The 19,624-nt window shown below is 38.4% G+C and overlaps 1 protein-coding gene across 1 annotated transcript in view; it reads right to left on the minus strand.

The window, feature by feature from the left end:
- The window catches only part of KLF12 (KLF transcription factor 12), a 501,377-nt gene that overhangs the window by 401,415 nt on the left and 80,338 nt on the right, over nucleotides 1–19,624 (minus strand). The window lies entirely within an intron of this gene.

Genomic DNA, 19,624 nt, shown 5'->3' on the forward strand with positions numbered 1-19,624 from the left:
GACTGGGCACATGCTGTGTATGCTGGAAACACAGGTTTCAACCCATACTACATGGTTCCAAGCTTGGAAGCAACTTCCAAGCACAGTCAGGAGTAGTTCTTCAAAATCACTAGATGTGGCTTCAAAACCTGAAATATACGTTTATAAAAGTTAAAAAGAGAAAGGTAAGCTAGGATCACTTTTTAGAGTAATTATGAGGCTTAAGTATACATTATTCCATAATGTCCTCTGTACTTAAGTCCAGACCTGAAAAAGTCTACAAAGAGGCCTTTTCTGACATCACAAAAAGCAGAACTACAGTTTTTTGGCACTATCAGGACAGCAGTGCCATGAGCTGGTCTGTGCATGGCTGCCCACCTGCTGCCCATTAAGTAATTTTGAGAATTAAACTCAATAATCAATTGCGATAAGCTTTTTGCTTGATTGTTTTTAATGTGTCAAAGAACAGGGGAGTCCTGCGCTGGAAAGGGCTCTTTTTAATGAAGGTTGCTGACAGCAATGAATCCAAATGAAGAGCCAAAGAAGCAGAAGACCAACCCTGCCCCCTAAGGACAACCCTTGGAGGTGGCCAGAGCACAACACACACAATTCAAAGGGAAACTTCTTCCACTGCAGCAAGTTTTTGTTCCAGTGCCCATTAGGATAGCACAGCCTTGTATCCCAATCACAGAGTGTTTGAGATAATGGCCTTCCAGACAAGGGTACTCTTATGGGGTCTTGTACTTTTCTTGTTCCCATAGATGGGACGATGGGAAGCAGAACACTCTCCCCTGCACAGACACCACTTGCTGTGCCTATAAACTTCTCTTGCTGATAAACCTTTTCCCCCATCATTTCTACAGTCCACAGTTGGCTTTTCCGTTTCAAACCAATACAGTCTTCTCTGGCTGCTTCATATACTATATAGCCACAACCATGCTAGCGACCATTATTAAAGTACATGCACATTAACTTACACCTAAGAAGATAAAAGTCATCGTATCAAACAGAAATTTAGATTTGGACTTGGGCCCAATGGGCATAATGAGAAACTTCAGATATGATATGTGACACAATAAATTAAAAAAGCTAAAATTCTTAAGGTTGGGTGATGTGCCAAAATACACTTATTATATGAAGCTAATTTTACTGAACGCCATGTTTTATTTATAGAGAAAAACCTCATTTGCCTTTTACTGCACACATCCAAAAACACTGTATTATACGTTTTATATATAGACATTCACATATCTTACAAAAGAGCTCTCTCAGCTTTCCATTGAACTGTAAGAATCATGGTGGTGGGGCCAAAGAGATAGCACAGCGGTGTTTGCCTTGCAACCAGCCGATCCAGGACTTAAGGTACTTGGTTCGAATCCCGGCGTCCCATATGGTCCCCTGTGCCTGCCAGGAGCTATTTCTGAGCAGATAGCCAGGAGTAACCCCTGAGCACCGCCGGGTGTGACCCAAAAACAAAACAAAAAAAAAGAATAATGGTGGCAAGAAAGACCGTCATCACTATCAATATCAATAACTTCCACGGTCGGAGTGATAGCACAGCAGGTAAGGTGTTTGCCTTACACACAGCCAACCTGGGTTTCATCCCTAGCATTCTATATGACCCCAGAGCCTGTCAGGAATAATTCCTCAGTGCACAGCCAGGAGTAATCCCTGAACACCACTGGATGTTACCCAAACACACACACACACAACCGATAACTTCCAATATTGATACTAAATTAAATACAATTACTATAAATTAAATGCAATTACTAAATTAAGTACAATTATTAAACCAGATACAATACTACTTTAATAGAAAACCTAGGATTATCATATGCCAGGCACTCTACTAAGTCCTTTCCTTAAATCAATTCATATGGCCTTCTAAACCCCCTGCCTCACAGATAAGGAAACTAATGTACACAGAAGTTCAAAATTGTCTTAAATCAAGTTGAAGGGCAGCAACAAAAAGAAGGCAAATCAAGCTGTCATAATCTGCAGTTCTTAACCATTCAACCTGCAGTGATTTCATTACAACCAGAGCAAAATAGAGATTGCATATACCTCAATGATGGACTTCAAACACAGCACATATACAGTGAGTACACAATGAATGAGCAAATTGCACAAGCATGTCTTCAAACTACAACATGTTCTAAAACTCTGCTTAAAGTTCTATCATTAATGTTGCAAGATGAAGGATAAGGTAAAGGGAAAGTCAAAAATCCTTTGGCATGTCCACATTTTGGTCCATCTGAAAAGGATTATAATATTCAGAGTCATTGAGAATCCATAGTGGCACAGGTAACTATTGAATAAGGGTATGAAAATATAAAAACTTATTTATTAGTTATAAGGTTAAGAGATAGCATGGAGGTAAGGCATTTGCCTTGCATACAGAAGGATGGTGGTTTAAATCCTGGCATGCCATATGGTCCCCAGAGCCTGCCAGAGGCGATTTCTGAGTATAGAGCCAGGAGTAACCCCAGAGCACTGCTGGGTGTGACCCAATGACAAAAAAAAAAAAAAAAAAAAAAAAAAAAAAGATTAAATTCATGTTGTTTGAGGTCAGGGGGACAAATGAGGGCAAAATTAGATGTGTTTGGAGGCTACTTAGAAGGTCAGGTAGTGTCTGGGGTTCCTATATACAAAATGTATTCAGGTACACTGAACTACCTGCTGACCCTGAGTCATATATTTTTTATAAAATCCTAATATATTATACTCATCTTGAAATGGCTCTAAAGCATCTTCAATAGTTCTCTGTATTTTTAGTCTGTTTGAATTTAGAGGGGGCCCATACTTTGTTTTCTTAAGGGTTGACTCCTTTGTCTGCACTTAGGGATCACATCTGGTAGAGCTTGGGAGACTATTTGAGATACCAGAGATTGGACCCAAGTCAACTGCATGCAAGGCAACAGCCCTATCTGCTATGCTATCACTCTAGTCCCTAAAACATCTCCAATAGATATTTAGTGTCCCTAGTAGCAATCAAACTAGACCAGGGGTTTAAACGTAAAAACTAAGAGCTTGGTGAAAACAGCAAGGGCAATCTATGAAGTAAGGATCAATCATTGATAACCATTAAAATGCCTAGAACTCTCTGAATTAGATAGAGATGATAGATAGAATTAGAGATGATAGATGATAGATAGATAGATAGATAGGTAGGTAGGTGATAGATAGATAGATAGATAGATAGATAGATAGATAGATAGATAGATAGATAGATAGATAGATAGGTAGGTAGGTGATAGATAGATATATAGATAGATAGATAGGTAGGTAGGTGATAGATAGATAGATCGATAGATAGATAGATCGATAGATAGATAGATAGATAGATAGATAGATAGATAACTTGGGTGGGGGTGAATGAGGATGAGAGAGGTAGGTGTGGAATTGCTTTAGAAGATTTTCAGATTGGGGCCTGAGAGATAACACAGAGGTAGGGCATTTGCCTTGCATATGGCTAACCTGGGAGGTACCCCATTCAACTTCCAGCATTCTATGTGGTCCTCCAGCCAACCAGGGCGATTTCTGAGTGCAGAGCCAGGAGTGACTCCTGATTGCTGCTGGGTGTGGCCTAGAAACCAATCAATCAATCAGTCAATAAATAAAGTTTAAAAAAAATTTGCAGATGTCTATAGTACAGATACCATAATTCCACCATAGACAACTTACAACAACCAGCAGTTTAAAGGTGAAGTCTATGGGGTTCTTTACTAAGTAAGAAGCTCTCTTACTGCTGGCAGCTATCACTTCAGTCTTTACCATTTTAATTATTTGGGGACAAGAAAGGATCTTGAAAAATATTTCAAAGTTTTTTGAGTTTTGTGCTATTCTTTCAGAATTTTAAAGGAACAAAACCAGTAAGGGCCTAGCAGTCAGGAGTATGTGGGTTTTTCCTTTTTGTTGTTCTTATTTTTGTTTGTGGGCCATACCCAGCTGTTCACAACTTACTCCTCACTCTGTACTAAGGGCTCATGGAATCATATAGGATGCCAGAGATCTAACCAGAGTCAGTGTATGTAAGCCAAGTGTTTTACCTACCTGCTGTACTCTCTCTAGCTCTACAGCTGGAGTTTTTCATTAGCACCTTCTAGCCCAAAGAAAGATCACTAAGGATCCTGCAGCTGGCCAAGACCAAGAATAGAAATCAAAAGGGCAGGGAAGTGGATATTTGGTTTTAAGATAACAGAACACAAGGGAACTTTAGGGTTCATAAATTTAAAGTTCCCATCATATGATTCAGAAAACAAGGCATGACTTAACCAAGAACACAGAGAAATAGCCACAAGAGTAGATATTCCTACCAGGCTGATTCTCACCATAGTGCTACTCTGTGTATCCTAATATCCTAGTTTGCATCAGGAACATTCATTCACCAGTGTACTTTCCATCTCTCAAAGAATTTTTTGTGCCACACTTTCCAATATATCAATAAAAGGACCCTGTCTACGATCTAAAGATAAATGAGTTGTGAGCTTAATACCAGGAAGCAAAGATGTGGCATTAAAGAAAGTAATAAAATATGGGGCCAGAGCTATAGAGCAGCGGTAGGGCATTTGCCTTCATGTGGCTGACCCAGAAAGAACCTCGGTTCGATCCCCAGCTCCCATATGATCCCCCCAAGCCAGGAGTGATTTCTGAGCACATAGCTAGGAGTAACCCCTGAGCGACACCAGGTGTGATCCAAAAACAAAAACTAAAAGGAAAGTAATAAAATATCCAACATTGCATTTTTACCTTGTACTTAATATGACAGCAATAATTTCTAAACATCATAGAGGATTATCTGCCATCCCAATGAACAAAGTAAAGATTAATTATAAAAAAATTTTTAAATTATGAGCATGAAAATTAAAACAACAAAAAGTTAAACCTCTTGCTCAAGAGCATCTACAGAGTTGTACTATCGTGAAGAAAGATCCAAGATACCAATCATTTACAGCATGAGCCAACATTTAAGAAGCATCCGAAAAATCATGCTAAGAAAAGCTGCTAGAAGAAAGTCAACTTGAAGTTTCAGTAAATCAAATGCAGTTCTTTATTCTCTCACCAAAATGCCTTGTAGTCTTAACATCAAGCTGAAAACTTAAGACTTCCATTTCTCAAATCAATTCCACTCACTTAAATGAATGAAAAGCAAAACCCTGGCTACAGAGCAATTTGTTAAAAGGAAAAAATAGTGATGTTTGTTGCCACAAGTTACAAATCAATGCAAGGCATTTACTTTACCATCAAAATATCTATGCACACTTTTAATTGTATTTTTTTAGCTCTTTAAGGGATACCACAGAAAGTTGCACAGCTAGATTCAGTGAGTTCTCTCTCACTGTCCATAGCTTATATTCCTCCACAGAGAATGGAAGCAACTGGGCACAACCGACAGACACCCTTTGGTATTCTTCCCATGATTTTACACAAGTCTGGCTTTGCAGTGGATCTCAGTTTCTCTTCAGGCAAAACTTATCCTGGCCCAGCCCAGGAAGAAGTTAAGATAGAACCATCAAAATGTTAAACTATTTCACTTGACAAGAAGAATATGGACAAACAATGGTTACAGAAGGAAATCAGCAGCAGCAATTTGTCTTAAAACCCAGTTGTTACAAGCAAAAGGCAGCCGGGAAGCACCAACCATAAAGCACAATGCCAGAGTCAGGATAAATGAAAACATAGTAAGACCCAAAAATGCATCCGAAGTGCAGTTAGCAAATTGTTACTTAAGCCTCCAGAGTGGCGGATAATTAGACAGATGGGCAAGAAAGTGAGAGCCAAAGTGTGCACATGGCATCAAGCGTGAACAAGGTCAAACACCTCAGAAGGCTACTCTCCACCCATCACTGATGTGCTTGGAACTTCAGACAGATAGATCGAGCTGAAAAAGGAAAGAGGAAAGAATGGAGCCAGTTCAAGAGAAAGTAGGAAGAAAGAGAAAGGGAGTGATGGGAGAGAAGGAGCAAAAAAGGGGGGCCCTAATGTGAGGGGACTTGAAAAATCCATCCACAAAAAAGAAAAAGAAAAAAAATCCAGCCACACATGGATTTCAATGGATGCCACTTATCCCCAAAGCATCTTCAAAAAATTTAGGTTTTCTGGTGTGTTTTGGTAGCTTCTAAGGACTGACTTTGATTGTTCACTTATCATCTAACTTACAGTAAAAATTAGTAACAGTGCATATAGTATGAGATGAATAAGAAATGGAACATATATGGTACTAGGTGTAAAAATCAGGCAGTCCATCCCATGGAGCAAACATGAATTCTCTTTCACATGTAGCATTCTCTGCATTAAAAAAAAAAGTGAAACTTATTCTAATAGTTGCCATGCTGAGAAAAGGCTCACAAAAAGGCTCAGGAAAGGCATCTATAAAAATGAAAATGATGTTCCCCAACTATATTGTCCAAAAAATGTGATTTCAAAGTTGCAGTCAACTCCAACTCATCTGAAACCTACACAAATCAAAAAGCCAAGATTATTGTAATTTGTTTTGGCTTTCATTCCTCATGTAAAATATTTAGAATCGGCGTCCAACTGTCTTTGGGAGGGAAGGGGGTGGATTATATACTCTTTGAAAAAAAAAGTCTGCAAACACTGCACCCCCACATCCCAACACTTGGGACCTAGGAGTGAAGGGGGAAAAGTAGGGACCTGGTGTTAAAGAAATGAAGTCCTTAGTTGAGTCAAAGGCAACTAGTTAGCAACAAGCCTGGATATGAAGGCCACAGAAAACTACAATGTTCTGCAGATTCTGGGATCTCAAACTCCTCCTTTCAAGTCAGTTAGGATTCTCATGGGAGGGAGCTTCCATCTCAGAGGGAGCAAGAGATTCATGCACCAGAGGGAATCAGGTACAAGCTGGAGCATCCTTAAAATGCTGGAGCAGGGCCAAAGTGTTGGCACCGCAGTAGGACGTTTGCCTTGCACGTGGTTGACCCAGGATGGACACAGGTTTGATTCCCGGCATCCCATATGGTCCCCCCAACCAGGAGAAATTTCTGAGCACAGAGCCAGAAGTAATTCCTGAGCACCATTGGGTGTGGCCCAAAATCCAAAATATAAAAAAATGAAATGAAAATAAATAAAACTAAAACTAAAATGCTGTAGCATTTGAAACACGGAGGCTAGTCTTTGATTGCAAACTTTTTTATTTCTGAAACTTTTAAATTTGCCACTTTTCCCTTATTGTTATCAAGCTAACTTTTTATGATCTTTAAAAGCAATGGGAAAAGGAAGCATTTGTGTCGGGGGGGCGGGTAGATACCAAGTCCATAGAGACCAGCTGGTACAACAGGAGCAAAGCCAGAGGGAGCTGCCCTCAACCTCCTGCACATCCCCAGAGCTTTCCAAAAGAATCTAATTTTAGCAGACTTCCCACCAATAGATGATGCAGTTCTTTTTTTTTTTTAACTCTGGAAAGATAGATTTGAAGTAATTTAGATGATGATAATTATAATGCCTTTTTTAATGTTTATAGATACGAAGATGATTTCCAAGATATTTATCAATGATTTGTCTCTGTCTCCTAAGAATAACAAATTGCTTTTCCTACCACGATGGGGGGAGAAAAGCTGAATCACTGGCCACAAACTACAGTTTAATGCAAGATAGATAAATGAAAATACACTGTCTGCTTTTAAACTTGGCATAAAAAAGTACAAAACCATTAGAGAACAATTTATAAAAATGTATTTTTTGTTCAATATAGCAAAAATGAGGGGGGAAATTAGCAGTGAAGTGGGATCATGCAAAGAAAAATGGTAGGTAGAGATGTAAAGAACAGGCACTGTGACCAGGAGATAGCTCAAGCAATAGCATGCAGAACTTGTATGTCCAGGTCTAAAGTTTGATTGACAGTATCAAATGGACCCTCTGAATACTGGAGTTATAATCCTGGGAGCCAAAGACCACCACACTGAAATAGCTTTTATGGTCCACCTAAGAAACATTGGCAAAGCCTGTCAACTCAGATCAAGTTATGCTGGGTGAGACCACCATTTTGTTTGTTTGTTTATTTTTGGGCCACACCTGGTGACACTCAGGAATTACACCTGGCTATGTGCTCAGAAATCACTTCAGACTGGGGTGGGGGAACCATATGGGATGCCATGGATTGAACCCAGGTCCGTTCTTGGTCAGCTGTGTGCAAGGCAAGTGCCCTACCGCTGCTCTATCACTCAAGCCCCAAGACAATCTTTTTTTTAAGGGGGTGACCATAGACAATAAGGGTAAGCATCAGATGGAGATAGAGAGAGAGAAAAGGGAAAAAAAACTAAACATAAATGAAGTTAATGCACTTCTTTTTTTTTTTTTTTTTGGTTTTTGGGCCACACCCAGTAATGCTCAGGGGTTACTCCTGGCTATGTGCTCAGAAGTTGCTCCTGGCTTGGGGGACCATATGGGACACCGGGGGATCGAACCGCGGTCCATCCAAGGCTAGCGCAGGCAAGGCAGGCACCTTACCTTTAGCGCCACCGCCCGGCCCCGTTAATGCACTTTTTAATGAAATACTTTTGATGTTTCTCAAAATGTTTCTTCATGTAAAATTGAAACTATATCTCAACTTTGTCATTTAAATAATATATGCAAAGTAATACAGAAGTGTACATCATACAAAGCAAAGAGTAAGCAGTAGGAAGGGCAACTTAAAATGTTGAATCTTGGAACTATAATTCCTATTATTTGCTTCCTATCAACGTTGATCAACTTCTAATAATAGATTTTTAATGTCTTGAGCTTCATTCATGATAGAGCATTTATTCTAACTCATCAAAAGAAGCAGTAGTTTCCAGAATACAAGGAGAAGGGGAGGAGACCAAGTCTACACCTTGGTCCCTGGGTTACAGTATGTAGTGAGATATTTTTTTATCAAATAAACATTTCAAATGAGGGCTCTAAGGTTTTGTACAATGAAATAGTACTATAGCCATCATCACAACTGTTCCTATTTATTTCATTTCTATTGTGCACCAAGCCATACTTCAGATCTGTTCTTTCAATACATCATCATTTCTTTTGGTAAGATTTATGAATTAAATTCATCCTACATATGAGAAAAATGGGGCCCAAAGAGGTTACACCCTAGCCCAAGTTCCCATAGCAAGTAGAGAGGTGAGATTGCCACCCAGGCTTTGATACTATATTTCATCCTTTAGCCAAAAGGCTGAGAAGTGATGAACTTCAGGTTCTGGAAAATGGCACCACTTTTGTGAACCATAACTATCTTCAAAGTGTCAGAGAAAAATATTTATGTCCAGAAAAAAACATGAATATGAACATATTTGTTTGCTGGTTATTCAACATAGAGTGACTCAATTAGATTCATTCATCTTATTTTCATGACATTTCCTAGATTGGGAGTTTTCCAGTACAAAAGATACTGGCTTCCTCTGTAAAGTTGCAGTTTCCTCTGTAAATGAAAATGTTTCACACGCTGCTATCAGATAACAGAAAAAAAGATTCTGTAACTTGCTCCTACTCCAACTACCCAATAACCCCTATTCTAATCATTTTCTTAGTGAGCCACAGAGCAATCTAAATACTCCTGTCTGACAATACCCCTGTCAATACTACTGTCTGAAGAATACATTCAACTAAACAAGGGGTAGATGACCTAAGATTCATGAAGTATTATGAAAAATGTGGCTATCTATTACTTTTTTATTTAATCTTTTTCTTTTCTTTGGTTTTATTTGTTTGTTTTTTTGTTTTGTTTTGGGGCCACAGTAAGCAGTGCTCAGGGGTTACTCCTGGCTTTGCACTCAGAAATCATTCCTGGTAGGTTCAGGGGATCATATAGGATGCCAAGGATCCAAACCAGGTTCATCCCAGGATGGCCACGTGCAAGGCAAATGCACTATCAATGTGCTATCACTTTGGTTGAGAATGTTTTCAACTTTTAAGTTAACTACAAAATTGAAAGGTCTTCTTTCTCTGAAAAAAAATTTTTTTCAATGCTAGTAACACTAAGGTTTCTAGTTTATTTATTTATTGGGGGAAAGGGTGGGCCAAATCCAGTGGCATTCAAGGGTTTCTCCTAGCTTTATGCTCAGAAATCACTCCTGGCAGGCTCAAGGGACGATATGGGATGCCGGGAATTGAACTGAGATCCGTCCAGGGTTGGCTGCATGCAAGGCAAATGCCCTACCGCTGTGCTATTGTGCCAGCCCCTCTCTAAAAATTTTAGAAATATAAAAGGCATCGGTACGCTTTAGTAGTAGGTAAACACCTATACCAAATACTTGGGTTTTATTTATCTATCTGTTTTTTGTTTGTTTGCTTGATTCTTGCTTGCTGTTCAAAATGAAAGTCCTGGCAGTATCTTCTCAAGTTGTCTGACACTGTGGTTACTAAACTTTGAATAAACAAGGCAGCTTCCGGTCTCTCTTCCCATTGCTCAACCGGCCTGAATCATGGTACTGCTCCTCCTCATGACCCCTGTGTGCTCTCATGCTCCAGGGAGTCTGCTTTGATTCACTCCTACTGCAGCCAGCTAGCAGACAACTCTCCTTGTGTCTTGAATTTTTAAATACATGCATCAGTGAAGCCGAAAGGGGTACATTTCTGACACACAAAACTTAGTATCTCATTATCTCTAAATATATCTTCCTTTGGGTGATGTTTCTGGACTACACTTTTCTGAAATATCCAGAATAATGGTAAAGCTCATCATTAGAACATAAAAATGCATTTTGGATTTAAAAAAAATCTGTTTTACAATGATCTTTATTTCTAAAGGCTTAAAACCTGAAAGTTGTATTTTCTCCCATGCTGGCCTATTTGGAGGTCATTTGCATGGTGTCTTTTTCAATATGCTGATAAATTTTATATGATGCATGCTCCCCTTTATTATGGTTCATAATCCCCTCCAGCAAAAGGGCAGCCTTTGCATTTCTGACCTTTCTGTGAATAAAAAAGGAGGGGGAAAAAAAGGGAGAGAAAATCTGACGTGCTCTATAAACCAAAAAGATTTCCTCTCTTGCTCTGCACCCTCACCCTCTCCTTAGCCCTGGAAACCTATTCAGTTGGGCAGTCAATCTTCTTACTGTTGAGAGACTAAGGCAGAGAAACTGGAAAAGGGGGGGGGGGGTGGAACGCTCCTCATCCTCCTTCTGCATGGACCACTCCCCAAGCCTGCCTACTTCCTGGAGAAGTCAAGAGTTCCAGATGGTGTGAAACAGGGATGCGGCTGTCAGTCAGCAGAGAAATTTCCTGCTTCTAAAAACCTCTCTCCCAGCGTCCTCAATGTGCACCTCCAGCTGCCTTGGAGCGCCGTGTCAGAGTATTAAAATAGCTCAAGCCCGATGACTTCACTAGTTCGCACCCACAGGCCAGTTGGCAGAACTCGCAGGCAGTCTGCTCCGGAGGGGAAGACATTATTTTCCCTCCCCTCCCTTCCACCCTCTCATATGAGTATTCGGTTGCATTTTCAGTCTGGGATAAATCTTTCTGAAGATCCAGTGCAGACCTAATGCCAGACTTTTAAAATGCTGAAATAAACTGCTAACCAGTATCAAGGCACCACCCAGCACGTGTATTAGTACTTTTTATCCTGGATTTCACGGACATCACAACTGTTCAGCAGAAGAGCCTTAAGGACCCTTAAATAATCGGATCTTATTTCCCTCATTTTTGGGATCAAATTCCTTCCTGAAGAATACTTGTGGTAACTGATAATCAGCCAAACATTTTAAAGTCTATTTCTCATGTTTACTCCTTTTCCACAAATAAGCAGGCTGACAGAAGGAATCAGGGTAAGAATTCATTACCACTTGAGCAAAAAATCACTCACCACTACATTAAACTAAGGATGAGTAAGGGTCCTTAAAGGAATATTTGCCATTACAGCAAGCTTTCGTGATCAATGCTCAACATGGATTTTAAAATTTTGAAAGTGTTAAGCACTCATGCAATGAAAAAGATGCTCTTTTGCATTAGAATACCCATTTTCCTTTGGTGTTTAGAATGTTCCCTTAGAGAGTATTTCACTTGCTTCTTTGGCAGTTACCATACGCTTATATAAGAAGCAGGACTTTCTTCGGATCTGGAATCATAACTCATTGCTATGTCTACACTGCATTTTGATTCTAAAAGAGAGCATTTAGATTAACTGCTTCAGTGCCCTATGGACACAAGATTTATGCCCAGAGGAAAAAATCTCTCATATGATTCTATGGACATTGAGCTAATGAAAGAATTTGGTTCACTGGTTTAAGAGGGTACCTTTAACAGGGCGACAATCACTATTCCCCAAAAGAAGAAAAAGCATTAAGATTCTCCTTTCGCCCATAATTCCAATCTGAAAAATCGTTTAAGGCACCTAAATAATGCTGACATGCATAGCCATACTGGCAGCAATCTATGACTCTCCAATAATCCCAACCAACCAAAACAAAGTAATCAGAGAACATGTGGATTTTCAAAATTCACTTCAACATTTAATGAATTGTTCCTTTGGTACTGAGTATATAGCAAATGGCAATGATTTTATGCATTGCCTATGAAGATGATTATCAACATTGCTCCTAGAACTTCACACACTTATTTATTTTTAGATATTATAGAGTCAAGTAGCCTTAACAACATGAGACACTGCTTGCAGCATTTCTTCTTTTATGTTATGCAATAACTTTGAAGATTTGGTTTTGTTAGTGTACCCAAGGAAGTACTAGAATCTCTTCATTATAAAAACCAGGAACACTTTGGGCATAGTTCAGATAAATAACAATAAAATTAGAGTTATCTCCTGGAGAGGCTAATAAACAAAGATACAATGGAGATTCTAAATGTCTAAAGGTCATTTATAAATGTCATTACAGATATAATAATTCACAAAAGGAAAGGACAGACTAAGGAGTTTATGACAGTGACTATATTAAGCATCAAAATTCAAAACCAAAAAAGATTTTATTTAGGCACAACAAAAATCTCACATGTTTTAGGGCCTGAGCAATAGTACGGTAGGTAGCATGCTTGCCTTATACATGTCCAGCCTGTGTTGCTCTCTAATACCCCATGTTAGCCAATACAGTCAAACAAACAAGCAAAAACAAATAAATCTCACACTACTAATGGTATCTATAAAGGTAAATTCATATACACGCTTTCTTATATACATATACATGTATCATACTACTGCTTGATTCATACTACTTACTCATATATGTAAATATGAGCTACTCTGTATCTTATTACAGCCCTATATGGATAATTTTGTACTTTATACCACTCTGCAATTGAGTAAAATGGTCAGTTACCTACTAGCATATATGCTTAAAAATTAGAATGTGTAATTGTAACTCATGTTTATATTTAAATGATATAGTTTTTAAAGTGAGAAACTAACTTATTAAAGATAACTCATGTAAATATTTCTAAATTATTATAGTTTGGGAGCCAGAGCAATAATCCAGCAGGTAGGGTGTTTGTCATGCATAAGCCTGACCTGGGTTCATTCCCAAATATTCCCTATGGTCTGATGAGCCTGTCACCTACGGAGTAATTCTTAAGTTCAGAGCAAGGAGTAACCCCTGAGCATCAGCAGGTGTGGCCCACAAACCAAGCAAATGTTACTCTAGGGTGTACTATGCAATAATTTATCTAAAATTCATTTGCCTCTACAGAAGTCTATAAGGAACCAAAAGGCATATAAATTACATTATACCAGATTAATCCAGATATCCCTCATGATGAGATCATCAGTATCCATTTATTCCAGAAGTTCCCAAATTTATTTGGCCTACCAACCCCCTTTAAAGGGGACACATCCTACAGTGCTCTGAGCTCTGTTTGATGTTCAAGGCACCCAGATGTGCTGGGCATCGAATTGGGTCATCCCACATTGAAAGCCAGAGAACTACTACATATCAAGGCACATTACTGACTGTAGCAGGGGAATCGCCCAGGCACTGCCCGAAGTAATCCCACCATGTCATCAGGTGCTTGTATGAAGTTCCCAGCCTGAGTGACCAAAAAAACACAAGGAGTTACCCTCTGAGCACCATCCGGGAAAGTGCACCCCATACTTGGCATATAGAAAGCACATGTTCTAGCCCTATGAGCCAGCTCCACAACTTTGGCTGAAGAAATTAAGACTGTTTGGTTTTGTGGGGCTTTTGTTTGTTTGGGGGCCACACCCAGCAGTACTCAGGGGTTACTTCTTGCTCTGTGCTCAGAAATCACTTCTGACAGCTTCAAAAGACCATATGAAATGCAGGGTATCAAACTCAGGTTGCCAAGTGCAAGGCAAACACCCTCCTCACTATGCTATAGCTCTATCCCCAATTACGACTGTTTGTTTCATACTTCCCTTTAGATTATGGGACAAATAGTAGAGATGCTCAATATTCAGAAACAGAGGACAGTGCTATATGCCTATGATGGGGAAAAAAAAAACAAAAAACAAAACACTTTCTGTCAACAAAGCAGTGTAGGAAGTACATGAAACCTGGAGAAAATGTTTGAGCAACCAAGTTTAGGATCTCAGCTAGAGAGAAGAGACCTGAGCAGACACTCTTTCTACCTTCCACTTGGGTAAACACAGAAAACTCTGACTCTCTCTACATAAACAAAATTAGGATTCTTTCAGGAGTTAGAATTAGCAATAATGAAGCTCTCCTTTGGTTTTGTGAAAGGGATATGTGAGCCAGCAAGAGACTGTAATAGAGAAGACCCATGGCGACTAGCAGATAGAATGATTCCAAAGGACTGACAAATTACCCCTGCAGACCTAGAATAAAAAGATTAAGGGAAACATCAGAACAGGAGCAGAATTCCAGCATGCAAAGACAGGTGGCATAAACTGAAATATGAATTGTCACGGATGATGCAGCTCACCATCTCACCATCCAGCAAGGCCCACAAATTCAGAGATAATACTAAGAAAATGAGATGATGAAGAGAAAACAAAGACGCCTGCATGAGGAATGGAGGGGCTTCAGACTGTGCTACACTATTTTCCAAAAATCTATGAAATCAGATGCTAAGTATTTTGTATGATGCTTTCTTAAGCCATTTTCTCTAATAGCCTGCCTTGGCTTTCTTTAACCTTTATTATAAAACACAGCCATCACCATCCCCTCTTATAGACACTATACTGACCTGGCCTACATAGTCAAATGACAAGGCATTAAGATCCTATTATATAATAGCCTGATTGTTTTCATTTTGTGCAGAAGAAACATCAAGTGTAATGGAATATAGGATAAGCATATACATCCTCGAGTTAGGCATGGGAGTTCACCAGACAGAAAAAAATCAGACAGCTGCCCACTGCAAAAGTGTTTCGCCAAACCAAATAGCACCATCACTCCACACTTCGGAAGACAATGACAACAGGTCACAAGTCAACTCTTTGAGATGGGGCATTATTCCTAAAAAGAAAGCATAATTTTAAGAAAATAAACCATCGTTTCTTTGAAGACCATTTGAACTTATCCATGGGCTAAGATAAACATCTGCCAAGATTCAAAATGATCAAGTAGAGGCATAAGAGACATAGACAGGGTAGGAGAGGAATGAATAACCTGTTGCAAAAGCTGGAATGAGTGGCCTGTCAAGAATTATAGAAAAATATCCTGAAAGATCAGTAGGTTAGATATAAATGAGTAATTAGGCCTGCACGACAGAACTATAGAACAATCTTACAAAGGGCTCCAAAACCATAAAAACAAATTGCACAAAACAGTATTTGCCTTTTTAATTAAAAACACTTTATTTAATAAAGGAAAAAAATACTTGAAATAAAGGATTTTCTAAAAGTATTCATCCATATTAACATGAAAGGGCACAGGATAGGGAAAGCTGGAGAGAGAAACAGAATGGCTAATTCCCCAGTCTTTATTTGGAAACTCTAAGAACATTGCAACTGCCAGCTTATCTTTTGCAACAGGTTGTAGGAAGTAAATCAAACAGTGATTAAGGGAAAGTCTAAACCTAATTATTAAAGTAGATGAGATGTAGCAAACAAACAAAACCCCAAAGGGTATTATCACGGTGTTAAAAACTCAAGGTAGGATTTGTAAATTGTTGGTTCCAATGCAAAAGTCTAATTACAAGCAGCCATGGCATAGGATACCACTGCTAAGAGTGCCCAAGCACAGAATTTTCAAAATGGAGGCCTTTTGGGTATTAAAGAAAATAACATATTATTGTAGATTGAAAAACAAATAGCCATATTATGGTAATTATACCATAAAGTAGTATTTTATGATATAGTACTCATTATACTTGACAGAAATCTACAGATGAAAACAAACCAAAAACCAGTTTTCAAAATTATGTATTTTAATAGGGGCCACATCTAGTGGTGTCAGACCACTTTCAGCTGGGCTAAGAATCTAATGAGGGGCTTCATACATGAAGGCTATCTTTATAGCCCCTTAAAAATTACATTTCCCATGGTAAAAGCAGTAGACAAATGGCAGAGAAACAGATGTATGAGCAGGAAGCCTTCTATGAGACAGGTGCTCAAAGTGGTCCTATTTAACATTTTTATAAATGATGTTGAAGAGAGAATTGGGGAGAAACCAGGCAAGTGTGGATTAAGCTCTTCTAGTTACAAAATGTCAAGCAACAGAGATAACCATCCTTTCAGCATCCAACTGACAAACATGGTAGAATGCTTTTCACCAACTCCACTTAACCAACTGTCCAGATTAACCAATGGTCTCCATTGCCCTTGTAAATCATACTGACTGATGTCCTGAAATGCACCAACTAGAAGGCTTCTTCCCATGGAGACTAAGTATCCCTATTACCTTCAGCTAAGCCATGCTGAGAGGAAGAGTCACTCTGAGCCCAAAGCTGTATGCAGCTATTCTTTATCATAATAATATGATTCTAAGTGGTAAATTACTTACAATAAAACACAAGTATAAGGAAGCAGTAAAGTGTTTCTACAAAAATTTATCTCCAATGCCTTGTTTTTTTCAGAATTTGTCCCTAACAAAATTATGTTCTGCATCACCATTAAGTAAGATGAATGTATTATCACTGTACAACAGGAAAAATATAATAAATCACAAATATCTTCAAGAGTGTTTGTTTTCAATTCATTCAAAAGGACACATGCACAACAGTATTCATTGCAGCAGAGTGTACAATAGCTAAGATATGACATCAAACTAAGTGTCCAAAAACAGATCAATGGATTATGAATTTATAGTACATGAATACAATGGAATACTATGAAGCTGCAAATAATGTTGAAATAATGCAATTTGCTGCAATCTGATTCAAATTAGAAGCTATCCAGTTGAGTTAAGTAAGCCCCCCCCCCCAAATAGGCAAGCACAGGATGATCTCAATTGTCTGTGTTTCATAAAATAATTGTATTAGGAAATGTAATATAGTAAAGGTATAGATCACCCTTGACCCTAGGGTCTAGGAAGAAGAACATAAAAGAAAAAAAAATCAAGGCAGGAAAGAAGATGAGAAAGGAAATAATAATAGGGGAACAGAGGATAAGTTACATTAAGGATGAGGTAGAGTGGTCTAGCTATACATCCAAAGCACAGACTCAACAACATTGAAAACACTGAGATCTAAGCTACTACCATCTCAATTTAATATATCTTCCAAAATGGCAGGCAGGGGGTGGGAAAGGTTGGTTTAGTTTGGTTGAGGAGAGATGGAGTATGGTTACACTGGTGATAGGAACAAACACTGATTGATGGTGAGTTTGGTGTTGAAATAGTGTATGCCTAAAACTCAACTACCAATAACTTTGTAAACCATAGTTCTCAAATTAAATTTTTAAAAAATTAAGTGCTTAAATTTTCAGTTCACTTAAAAGACAAATTATAAATGGACACTCACCATGTAAATGAGTTAAGTTGCCCTCATGGCATATGGCAATTTTGATCCTGACACTAGATATGGTACGGTGAGCACTACCAGGAGTGGCCACTGAACAAAGTCGGGGAACCCCCAAATCCTGACAGGAGTGGCCCCCAAAAAGATAATAACTATAAAATGCAAATTTATAAGTTTTGCCTTCAAATAACATAACTAAGATACATATAGATTACTTTAATACTCCTCTACTTCAATAACTTGGCTAGCACATCAAACACTGATTATTTCTTTCCATGTCAAAAGAACACACTGTTTCTATTAGTGTAACTCTTAAATGTTATTAGACTACCAAAAAAATAGGTCTTAGTTATCTTATAATTCAAATTGTTAACGGTGTAAATGGATATGCTAACAAACAGCAGCAAACCACCATACTAGGCACTGTAAGTAAATGTCAAATGTCTAAACAGAAAATTATGGACTTGTTCAGGAAATCAATGGGGTAAGTTGCTATTATCAGTGTGACATCGACTGAGTCTGGAGAGTGAGATAGAGTGATGTATTTTGTCAGAAAAATAATGTTCAGACAGGACACTAGAGCAAAAAATGTCATCATTGACCCCAAATACCCAAATCCCCAGATGGAAGAGAGGCCATAAAGGCATGCTGGGAACTACGTCAGCAGTGACAAATTAACTTGAGTTTGAGAGCATAATATATAGAGACTCATTCCATTTTAAACAAAATGCAGAAAATTTTTCCCAACTAGGAAATGATACAGGAAGAGACGAGCTATAGGATTATGAAAAAGGCCTACTTAAAGAAAACCAAGTGGAACAAAATTGTAGAGGTAAAATGAGCTATGACTAATGAGAGGTCAGCAATAGTAGTAAGTCAGGAATGATGCTGAGATTGAAAAATTTAACATCTAATGATCAAAGATACAATAGTAGAAATCAAAGACATTTTAAAGAACAAAATAAGAAATATAAGGACAAAGAAGAAGAGTTATAATATAAGCTGAAAGTTATTTAACAGGAAGCTGACTATCTAGTTTGAAAAATCAAATGGAGATAAAGATGACCATTAGAATTCCATTATAGGAGAGGATTTGAAGCTACAATATATGGGCATATTAAGGACTGACAAATACAAAAAAGGAAGGAGAATGATGAAACACTTTCTAATACCAACAATTGGGGCAGAAAACATTGAAACACAGATATAGGAGACTAAGAAACAAATCAAGAAATAAGAGCACTGGAATGATGTGGAGGTCAAGAGGAGTCTAATAAGGGAATAAATCACTTCAACTGAAAAAGGAAGGTCAAATGAAATAACTATAAAATCAATGTATTCAGAAGTTCAAAACCCATAAACCAAAAAAATCAAAGTGTCTAAATTTGGTAGCACACACATTACTCTAATACCTTGAACTGTAGTACAATCTGGATGATAAGGTGGAAACAAATTCTGAAAAAGCAGCTCTCTCTCAAATAAAAAGACAAAATGAGGGTACTAGAAGAAAACAAAACAAAAAGGGGCTTTTCAAAAGATTTTTTTAATTTAATATGTATATGTTACTTTGAAGGTGTTTACAAGCTGAAAAAAGGTCTACGAGGATAAAAATGAGCAAGGGAGGCACATTGAGAGAATAAAAGAAAAATCCAAAAAGAAACCACATTCTGCCAAAACCAACAAGAGGGCAACCCTACTGCAAAGGAACTCACCTGGCCCAGTCCCAGGAGAATGAACTGAGGACAGAACTGAGCAATGATAAACCACAATCCAGCCAAATGGAAAGTCAAGGACCACAGTAGACAAGCACCAAAGTTTCTGAGTC

The sequence above is a fragment of the Suncus etruscus genome, chromosome 8 (assembly GCF_024139225.1).
Source record: "Suncus etruscus isolate mSunEtr1 chromosome 8, mSunEtr1.pri.cur, whole genome shotgun sequence".
NCBI classification, from domain to species: Eukaryota; Metazoa; Chordata; class Mammalia; order Eulipotyphla; family Soricidae; genus Suncus; species Suncus etruscus.